Source organism: Corvus brachyrhynchos, unplaced genomic scaffold, assembly GCF_000691975.1.
Source record: "Corvus brachyrhynchos isolate BGI_N302 unplaced genomic scaffold, ASM69197v1 scaffold334, whole genome shotgun sequence".
NCBI lineage: Eukaryota > Metazoa > Chordata > Aves > Passeriformes > Corvidae > Corvus > Corvus brachyrhynchos.
In genome coordinates, this window is record NW_008238316.1 from 1,868,369 (window position 1) to 1,876,236 (window position 7,868).

At 49.7% G+C, this 7,868-nt stretch overlaps 1 long non-coding RNA gene across 1 annotated transcript in view; it reads left to right on the plus strand.

The window, feature by feature from the left end:
• The first annotated feature begins 4,128 nt into the window (after window positions 1-4,128).
• LOC108446645 overlaps window positions 4,129-7,868 on the plus strand; it is an 8,453-nt gene continuing 4,713 nt past the window's right edge. The window contains exon 1 of the long non-coding RNA XR_001861908.1: window positions 4,129-4,208. This is a non-coding gene — a long non-coding RNA (uncharacterized LOC108446645). The remainder of the gene's footprint in view (window positions 4,209-7,868) is intronic.

Consider the following 7,868-nt stretch of genomic DNA (forward strand, 5'->3'; position numbering starts at 1 on the left):
AGCTGGGGCTGCTCAGGAGAAGAGAAGGTTGTGTGGAGAGCTCACAGCTCCTTCCAGGGTCTGAAGGGATACAGGGAAACTGGAGAGGGACCCTGCAGCAGGAACTGGAGGGCCAGGACACAGGGAATGGCTTCCCACCAAAAAGGGGGAAATTTAGTTTGGAGGGTGGGCAGGCCCTGGCACAGGGTGCCCAGAGCAGCTGGGGCTGGCCCTGGATCCCTGGCAGTGTCCAAGGCCAGGGTTGATGGAGCTTGGAGCAGCCGGGGACAGTGGAAGGTGTCCCTGCCCATGGCAGGGGTGGGATGAGATGATCTTCAAGGTCCCTTCCAACCCAAACCCTTCAATGATTGTGTGATTATCAGCCCTTGTTATCTTAACTCGCCAAGGGTCATTAGCAGACATTCCCATCTCCCTGCTCAGGGGTGTCAAATAAGGCTAATTAGTCAAATATAATGGGGATCAGTCCATTTGCACACCAGCTCTTTGGGAGGTGGTTCCTAGCTGGGTGTAGGGACTGTTTGCCCCCCCAAATGTTACTTGGTTTGTTACCCACCGCTACATTTGAAACAGTGATTTGGACCCAGCATGGCACTTGTGAGGCCCCAAGAAATCTCCCCACCAGCTCTTATCCCAGTGGATGTAGGAGAAGCATTCCCACCCTCTCCCTCCCGTGGATTTCTGTGTGTGGACGAGATGTGAAGGCAACACCCAGATCTCCGCGTGCCTGGAGCCGACGGGCCTCAGCCTGAAGATCAAAAATGCAACCCCCAAATGCTTCCAGCCCCTGTGTCCTGTTCCCAGCAGCTGGGATTGATGGGCTGCTCCCTAGGAGAACAACAAAGCCTGAGCTGGGCCTTTAACAAATTGCCAGGGGCAGGAGGGGAGGGAGGATAACAGAAGGAGAAGGATGGTGCCTTTAAATGAGGAAGGAAAAGGAAAAGACAATGCTTGCAGGGTTTTAATTGCACGAGTCCTGGGGCCAGCGAGGAAAAGGGCTCCATCCTATTGGAGCCCCACAAATGGCTCATGAAATTTCAAACCATTTCTAGAAGACCTGAGCAGTATCAAAGGGATACCAGCCCCTCAGAGCAAGGATAATTTGGGTTCTTTCAGTCTTCTCGTACTGCAGCAAATGTCCCCAGACCTGTTGTTGCCACCTCGGTTTCCGAAGGGGAACTGCATGTTCTGGAAAACAGTGATTTAAAAGTAGATTTTCTTCCTACCGCTCCAAAGCCAGGTCTAGATAAGGTGTCCCAGTCAAGTAAACTCTAGCCCAGGCTTTGATAAACTCCATCTTTCTGGGAGGAGCCAGTGGGGGCAACTTAAGTCTCACATTTTTTCAGCTCTTTCAGGGAAACCCCATGTGTGTCCCAAATCCCAGTTAATACAGATTTGAAAGATTTGAAAGATTTGAAAGAGTTGAGTTTGGCAACTAAAAGTGCTGTGGGATGAGAGGGAAGGTATTTACATGGGGAGTAATTAATTAAAGACAGGAAAAACTGAGCAGGAGTGAGCACCCAGCCTTTGGCAAGGAGAGATGTCACCAACAGGTGCTTAAAGGATTTGAGCAAGGATTCAGTGCTCTGAGAAATAAGTGGGAGAACCATGGGGTGGAAAAGTTTGTTGATGACATCAAGTTTTACCCCCTCCAAGTTTTTTAGGGGGATACAGTTGAGGGGCAGCTCCCCTGGGATGCAAATGGGCTTTGAGAGTGAAGCACTCCTGTGGGAAGACACAAAAATCAGCAGAACTGAAGCTACAGGAGAGGCTAGGGGAAGGGCATTCCGGATCTTAGACTGGAAAAACACTCAGGAGGATCCGATAGAACTGTGTGAAAAAAGGAGTGGTCAGCAGGGTTAGATGGGATATTGGGAAGGAATTGTTCCCTGGCAGGGTGGGCAGGCCCTGGCACAGGGTGCCCAGAGCAGCTGGGGCTGCCCCTGGATCCCTGGCAGTGTCCAAGGCCAGGCTGGACATTGGGGCTTGGAGCAGCCTGGGACAGTGGGAGGTGTCCCTGCCCATGGCAGGGATGAGCTTTGAGGTCCCTTCCCACCCAAACCATTCTGGGATTCTCTGACTTCAAACCAACTCTTTAATACCATTACAAATATACTTTTTTTTCCCTTTTCCCTTTTTGACCAGTTACCCAAGTTCTGATCCAGGTCTCCAAGTCTGCTTGTGTTGTGTCTGCCAACATCTTTGGTGGCACTGCAGAGTGGAAGGGCTCCCAACAGCTGGAAGGTCTGTATGCGTTTTAAGGTTCTGTGCACACTCAAAAAACCCGTTAGCTGACTGGTTTTTCACAGCAGCATATCAATCTTGGAGCAGTTGCAGGAGAAAGGACTTAATATTGAATTTTCTTGCCTTTAAATTTGAATTAGAAGGATGTACTGCTGCAGCTTTGTATTTTCAAATGCAGCTCCAAAAATACCACACAGACACTTTGAGATACTTCCCTTGTAATTGTAATGTCTCTCTCGGCAACTGGGCTGCATTATAAAGATGTATCGTGGCTGCGCTGAGGGTGCTTGTTCCACCAAAAACAATCCTCATTAAAGCCAGATTCGATATTAATAACTGCTTGTTCTTTTGGGAAACTGAAATTGCTCTTATTGAAAAAGCTGAAGTAACTCACCCTTTTTTTCTTTTTTCCTTGTGAATTCCATCCTCCTTCTCTACAGGGGGAAAAAATTAATCCAAACAGGAGAGGGATTCCAGCTCTAAGGCTGCTTCTGTTTTTTGGAAGCTTTCAAATCATTAAATGTTCCTCTTCCTGGACAGGGTGCTCAGGCCTTGGCAGAGGCTGCCAAGGGAGGTTTGGAGTCCCCATCCCTGGAGGTCTCCAAGGAAGGCCTGGATGGGGCACCCAGTGCTGGTGGCAAGGTAGGGACCGGGCACAGCTTGGACTCGATGGTCTTGGAGGGCTTTTCCAACCTCACTGAGTCTTTGATGTCAAAATCTGAGAGAATCCTTTGAAATCCAGGGAATGGGCCATGGGGGTTGCTGTAAAAGTGGGATGAGAACAGGTCAGGTTTCCTCTTGGGCAAACACTTCATTCCCAGTCTGAATATTCCACATGGGAACAAACCCAGTGTCTTCATGAGCTACCATCAGTGCCTGGCTCTCTCTGTCCCCCCATGGAGCTGATCCAGTCTGGAACACGTGAGTTCTGCCATGTGGTTTTCCTCATTCACACCCATTCCATGGTCCCTGCTCCTCTGGATTCATCCCTCCTTGCTGAACTGTGACCCTCAGACTCCCAATTCCTCTCTCTTGAAGTTTCTTGTGTCATCCTACAGCATTTTTTTGCTCTCATGGTGTCCCCTGGGCTGTCTGACCTCCTCTGTGCCTCAGACACATCCATGTGTAATTTAATTGCCCAAATTCTCCTTCCACTCCTGTTTCCCAGTGCAGTCTTTGAGGGTTTTGATGGCTTTGCACTTTGTCTGTGACACGAGGCCTGATTCATGCAAATCCTGCACTGCCAATCCCTTTTTCCCCGATGTCATGGAACTATACAATCCCAGAACAGTTTGCGTTGGAAGGGACCCTAAATCTCAGCCAGTGCCATGGGCAGGGACACCTTCCACTATCTCAGGCTGCTCCAAGCCCCAGTGTCCAACCTGGCCTTGGACACATCCAAGGATCCAGGGGACAACAAAGCTGTGCTGGTGGCTGGCCTGGCCAGGCCTCGGGGACTTATTGCAGAACATTTATAAAACATGCTCCATTTTATAAATAATGGAGGAGGGACAGAGAAAACCTCCTGTAAACTGAGTCAGAACAGAAGGAAGGTCCTTAAACTGCTCCATGTTTTTGCTGTTGGCTTCTCATTCCCGCTCATCCCTGGAACACCGAGGGGTGTGTGTGTGGATGGCCAGTATCTCTGTTGTTACACGGGCATAGATAACACGGCTGATTAACCATGGCTAATGAACCACGGCTAATTAAGCACGGCCATGCTTTGGGACACTCAGCAGTGCCACTGCTGTGGGCTGGGAGGGAAGCAGGAGCGGGCCTGTCCCTCGGAGCTCCTTGCATCTCGCCAGACACTCAGACTCCTGGGAGCACTTTCACAATCATCTCTTGGCTCCTCAGTTACTGCTTCCTCCTCCTCCTCCCCCCCGCCTCTCCCTCCTGTTCGGCCTTCTGGTCATTCCTCCGGCGCTGGATGCGGAGCAGGAGCTCCACCACCCCTCCAATTAAAGGTAGGAGAGTGTGGCACATCAGAGTTGCCTAACGAGCCTCCGAACCCCCTCCACATCTCCTTGATCTCACTTTGGACCCATTTCGAATCCCAGTTTTCTGCAGGAGGCCGTGAACTCCCTGACACAGCGATTCCAGGGGCTGCTTTGCTTTTTTGGCTGTCAGTGCAGCATTAGGCACTGACTGAATCCCCAGGTTCGCATCTTGCACTCGGGGGACTATTTTTAATTCCTGAAGCCCACTGGATGGAATGATCAGCAATCAAAGAATAGGCAGTTATCACTCTTGCAAACTTTCCTGGGCCTCAGTAATTAACCCAACAAATTAGTTAAAGGCTCCAATGCGGAAGGAGATCGCTAGACTGTGGTCAAGACACACATTTAAGGATTTTTCCCTTAAGCTGCTTTTCTGGGGGAAGCTTTGATAAAAGCCATATGATCTCAATTATCATTAACTCCGTGTGGTTTCGCTGCGTTTGGAGCTCTCAGACGTCAGCAGACAGGAGCCCTGTGTTCAGGCTTTAATGTAGGACTGGTATTTATGTAATTCCCGTTTCGATTTGTCAGCTGACAGCTGAAAGGGAAGATTTCAGGCAATTTATAGGCACAGCCTGTGGCCCGTTGTGCTGAGTGACACTTCCTCCACGGAGCTGATGTGACAGAGAGCTGCTCCAACATATTTTAAATGCCAGCTTCAAAAACCCAAACATTTTCATTTTACCTCATGTGCAGCCTGAAAAACTCAAGGGTGAGTTTTAAGGTGTCGCTGCTCGACAGCAGACTCCGAGTGATTTAATAAACTGATTTAAATCCTCTTTTTGGAGGATTCCTACCCTCTTTAAGTCCCTAAAACATCAAAGTGTCTCTTGCCTTGAGCTTTGCTCCATCAGCCCAAGCCTTCCTCCCCAGGCAGCGGCAGGAATTCGGCAAACAGGGAGATGTGATTCACTCTTAAGATCTTCCAGTGTGCGGATGAGTCACTGATAAGGACATGGAAGTTGTGCTGACCAGATTGAGAGCACGCTGGGAATCACAGGATGTAGCTGGGAACAGATGAGGGAGCCTGAAAAGTCCTATAATTGAGGAAGCGCAGATGAAAATCCCCAGCCTGGGGAGTTCGTTCCACTGGGAGGAAAAAAGTGCAGCTTAGGTTTGGGTTTAGGTCTGTTCACTGCTCATGAGAGGTTGGGGTTCTCAGCAATCTGGAGAAAAAAAAAACAAGGCTAAAACCAAACCACAAAATTAACCCCGGTGCATGTTTATTCTGTAGTATTTTGGCTGCATGTGACTGGAAATGTTGGTTCCTGTGTTAGCTGAGCTTTGTGTCCATGTCTGACCTGGATGCTGAGGATAACCAGGAGGCAGAAACCTCTCAAGGAATTATATTTTCACTAAATTTGGGATTTTTGGTCATTTTTTCCCTAGCCACAGGTAGAGTTAGATCATAAAAGCCAAGGGAAGCTTGAAAATTTTCTCTTGGCTTTTTGTTTACAGGGCAGAACCCGGGAGTGGCTGCTTCCCTTAATTCATCAGAATTTCGGGGACAAGGAGTGGGGAATTCTGTTTGAACACACCACGTGCTCGCAGGCATTTTACACCCTTTCAGGAAAAAAAAAATCAACTTTTGGCTCCCAAGATCTCGGATGCCACTTCCATAGGTTCCCTTTAGCAGTGGGACTGACAGAACATGATGGGATGTTCACCTTGGTCTCTATAGGACATTTGGGGACAGTTTGATGCCACTCTGCCTCATGCCATGATTTTTTTCCCGGTTTCCTGCTCATTTAAACCCTGCCTGGCTGGTTTTTAGGGCAGCAGTAGCCAGCCTGGAGTAGCACAGGTGGTGTTTCCCAGCGTCCCAACATCAGATCCTGGATGTTTTGCTCCTAAATATGCAGAAAACCAGGCTGGGAAGCAGCCAAATTCCTGCTTGGTGTCACACACAGACTCCTCCGGCACAGCAGGCCTGGACTTGGCCCTGGGATTCCTCACACTGATTCATCCTGAGGTTATTTTTCTGGGATATTGCCAGAATCATGGCACAGCTGGAAAATCTGATGCTGATTCATCACCCTTCGCCAGCTACTCCTCAAAAATCTCCAAGGACAGCATGCCAGGGATAGAGTTTCCCTGCAGCTGTCAGGAAGGTATAAGAGAATTCCACTTTTTCTCAGAAGTTTCAGAGCTTTTGGGCTGTCAGATGCTACAATCAAAAATACCAACTCAACAGCTTCGAGAAACGCCTTAAGATGCCTTAAAACATTTTCAAACTGCTTCAATATTTTCCATTTTTCAACATTTTCAGCATTTCTTTGCTTTACGATGTTCTGAACTCCTCAGTGTTTAGTTCAGAAGTTGAAATTTAAAATTCCCATGGCTAGTAGCTCTTGATTCATTGATTAGAAATTCTCCAGTATTTCTAATTTCTGAGATTTTTCTCACCCAAGGCTCATGGGAGCATAGACAGGCCCACATTTGTCTGTTCTTCCCAGATTTTCCACAGCAGGTGACACGCTGCATTCCATAGAAATGGGAGAACTCCCTGCTTCTCCTGTGGAACTCCCAATATTTGCAGTGTCCCCTGCCCCAGGCAGGGTGTAAACCCAGGACACACAGAGGAAACCCCACAGATCAGAGGTTTCTCTGGTGACCCCTGGTGCTGCTGAACAGCCCAGACCAGCGTTTTTATTTGCATCGTTGCTGACCTCTACATGAAACTCCACCACCTGCACATAAAGGACTGGTTTGGGAGAAGAGTTCCATCCCTCTGGGAGGGCGATATTCCAGAATGATCCCAGGGTCATGGAACAGAATCTCCTGAGCTGGGAGGGACTCACAGGGATCATCCAGCCCAGCTCCTGGCCCTGCACAGACACCCCAACAATCCCACCCTGTGCATCCCTGGCAGCGCTGTCCAAACGCTCCTGGAGCTCTAAATTCAGGATGGGAGGGAGGCGATGGGCTGATCCCAGGGTCTCCTCTCCCAGAGGAGGTCTCCTCAGAAGAAGCCAGAGGCTGAGTGTGTCACTGTCTGATGAGGTGACCCAGGTTTGGGTGGAACCTCTCCCAGGTAACACCAGCAGATCAAAGAGCAGCAGAAAAAACAGAGAGATTTGGGTAAACCTTCACTGGCCACTGGAAAACTGCTCCAGAAAACCTTGGAATGCTTCAGCTTGGAACAGACCTTAAAGCCCATCTTGTCCCCCCCCCCTGCCACGGGCAGAGTCACCTTCCACTGTCCCAGGCTGCTCCAAGCCCCAGTGTCCAGCCTGGCCTTGGGCACTGCCAGGGATCCAGGGGCAGCCACAGCTCCTCAGGAAGTTCTCCTGCCTGCTCACTTCTCACAGCCTTCCTCCTGCAGCACATCCCTCCCTGTCTGTGCCCAAAAATATCCCAGGAGACTCTCCTGACTCACCTGTTTTCTTTCCTGGGCAATGATTCCACCACAGGGGTTTCCAAGGCTGGAAGTGCCCTTGGAAACTGCTTGTGGAGGGCTTTGCACAGGGCTGGGAATGAGAAGAGGCTGAAAAATCAGAGAATCCCAGAGTGGTTTGGGTTGGAAGGGACCTTAAAGCCCATCCAGTGCCACCCCTGCCATGGGCAGGGACACCTCCTACTGTCCCCGGCTGCTCCAAGCCCCAATGTCCAGCCTGGCCTTGGACA